The sequence below is a fragment of the Pinus tabuliformis genome, chromosome 6, assembly GCF_031772625.1.
Source record: "Pinus tabuliformis cultivar Carrire ecotype Pingquan chromosome 6, CPIR1, whole genome shotgun sequence".
NCBI classification, from domain to species: Eukaryota; Viridiplantae; Streptophyta; class Pinopsida; order Pinales; family Pinaceae; genus Pinus; species Pinus tabuliformis.
In genome coordinates, this window is record NC_142292.1 from 1,710,693,646 (window position 1) to 1,710,696,582 (window position 2,937).

Sequence of the window (2,937 nt, forward strand, 5' to 3'; positions counted from 1 at the left end):
GTAATTTCCAAAAGATTGCCGCACGTGAAATCCGTGCTGAATCTACTTTTAGAATTTATCTGCAGATAGACTTTGAATGATTTTCATTTAGCGGATCTCTAAGACAGCGTCGCGTAAGCAGAGCAGTTCAGGTTCGTTTAATTAGCCGTAGTCTTTAACGCGACTTTTTGAAAGTCTTTCCGGCGATTTTTTCCGGTGAAAATCCGGCAGTAATTTATTGAAATCTAAGTTTGATAACTAGTTTCTGCACAATGAAAGCGTCCCAGGGGTTTTTCAGGGTGCTGAATCCGAATATGCAGTTAAAAAACCATTTTAACTGCAACAAATCATGATTTCATCTCAATTTCTTCCGCCGGATTCCGTCACCGGAATCTCAAAAAGTCGCATTATAGACAACTCCGTTTAATTATAGAAAATGGCCGCTTCAAAAGCCGCCATTCCCGCCAATCGTAATAAAAGGGGAAGTTTCTTTTTGCGAATGCAAGAAAGGGTGGGGAAACTTCATGGAAGAATTTTTAGGTTTACGCTCCCTGCTCATCCAGAGGAAGGATCTAATGTTAATGTCCTTCGTCTATTTATTGGCGATTGTGGTGCCGTTGGTGTTTTACTTGGTATTTCTGTACATTAAGCGAGAATTTATATCATGCAGAACGGTGAATGACGGACCCAGACGGTATCCGGTTGTGGGTTCGCTGTTTGCGTTTTGGAAGAATAGAAGCAGGCAATTAGAATGGTACGCCCAGATGCTCTCAGACTCCCCCACGCAGACCATCGTGGTGGAGCGACTTGGAGGCGTTCGCACAGTCGTGACGGCGAATCCCGACAATGTGGAGCACATTGTGAAGACGCGCTTCGACAATTATCCCAAGGGCGAAGATTTCAGAGCAATTCTCCACGATCTGCTGGGGACGGGTATCTTCAATTCTGATGGCGACGCCTGGAAGTTGCAGCGGAAGGTCGCCAGCTACGAGTTCAGCACCCGATCTCTTCGTAATTTTGTTGTTCGAGTCGTCGGGGCCGTCACGGATCGACTAATGCCGATTCTAGAGGAGGCGAGCGAGCAGGGTAGCTGCTTGGATTTGCAGGATATTCTGCAGCGTTTCGCCTTTGATAATATATGCAAAGTTGCGTTCGGGGTCGATCCGGCTTCTCTCGACGTGAGCCTTCCAGTATCAGGGTTCTCGCAGACTTTCGATGTGGCGACCGAGCTGAGCGCTCGGAGGGCCACTGAGCCGATCGCATTGACGTGGAAGATAAAGAGGATGCTCAACGTCGGCTCGGAAAGGCGCCTCTCCCAAGCGGTGGAGGCCGTGCATCACTTAGCCATGGCAGTTATTCGGCAGCGCAGACAGGAAATCGCAAGCGGGGCTCGCTCCAAACAAGACCTGCTCTCCAGATTCATGGAGCTCGCCAACCCACAATCCAATTTGCCCGACTACGATGCCTATCGTTCCGAAGAATTTCTTCGAGACTCCATCATCAGTTTCTTCCTGGCTGGCAGAGACACTACCTCAGCTGCACTAACGTGGTTCTTCTGGCTCCTCACCTCACATCCCCATGTCGAAGAAACAATACACAAAGAGATAACCGGTCTCATGGCCGTCAAGCCCGAAGCCAAACAGGAGAAAAATGACTTGATATTTTCATACGAGGAGCTGCAGAGCATGCATTACCTGCACGCCTCAATCTGCGAATCGATGAGACTTTATCCACCGGTCCTCTTCGACTCCAAGCACGCCCTGCACGACGACGTCCTGCCAGACGGGACTTTGGTGGGCAAAGGCAATCGGGTGACTTATCATCAATACGCCATGGGTCGAATGGAGGCCATCTGGGGCGCCGACTGTCTGCAATTCAAGCCCGAGAGGTGGGTGAACGAGGATGGCCATTTCGTCCCGCAGAGTCCCTTCAAGTTCGCAGTCTTCCATGGTGGTCCGCGGGTGTGTCTGGGCAAAGACATGGCGTTTATTCAGATGAAGTATGTTGCGGCTACTGTGATTTCCATGTTCAGATTTCGGCGCCATGCTGTGGGAACTCCAGAGCTCATTCACTGCTTGACTGCGCGCATGAACGGTGGTTTTCCCGTCGTCGTTGAAAAAAAGGAAGCGGGCGTTACTCCATAGCAGTAGCGGGAGAGGCAACCAGACCTGAGTTGTAGACGAAGACAGAGTCGATGGCATATACTTGTTTAACATTTTCTTCTTTTGCAGCGTCAAATTTTTGGCAGGATTGACACACTCGAGTCTAAAATTGGCCTGATTTCCGTAGCCTTAATCACTTTACTATATGGGTCGGCGTAAATTCTGTGATAACAATGAATGTAGCGTTGGAAGACTGGAAACAAACGCTGCAATTACTTATCATTAACAGGGTGAAAAATGGTAAAGATCATTGTGGTTTAACTAAATGCCTGTTATATTAATTACAATTTAGTAACAGTCAGCTATGTTCATTTTGCACTTGCATTTTGTTTGGGTTTTCATTTCTATTATCATATTAATTTTTTTTTTATCATATTAATTTTAGGTTTTTTTATCAGGTTAATTATGAATGGTTTGGTAAAAATTTATTTCTTAATTAAGAGTTAATAAAAATCAAATTTATATTTCACATTTTCTGTCAGATATAACGGATAGTTTCATGTCTTAAAAGTTCGGTATATTAAAAGAAAAGACATACATATTTTATTCTTTATAAAATACTAAGATAATATTAAAAATATATATAATTTATTAATTTAACATTAAGAGAGAGGTGTAAATATAAATATATAATACTGTTATATCACGTCCTAGCTTTGAATTCTGAATCAAATGGTATGATAAAATATCACATTGAATTCTGAATCAAATGGTATGATAAAATATCACATTAAATTAAGTGCGCTGTTTTATTTTTGTTAATAAAATTGTGATTATTAATTAGATTGTGTATTTA

The 2,937-nt window shown here is 43.6% G+C and overlaps 1 pseudogene; it reads left to right on the forward strand.

The window, feature by feature from the left end:
* The first annotated feature begins 560 nt into the window (after positions 1–560).
* On the forward strand, positions 561–2,123 carry LOC149265585 (cytochrome P450 94B3 pseudogene; annotated as a pseudogene).
* Positions 2,124–2,937: the final 814 nt, after the last annotated feature.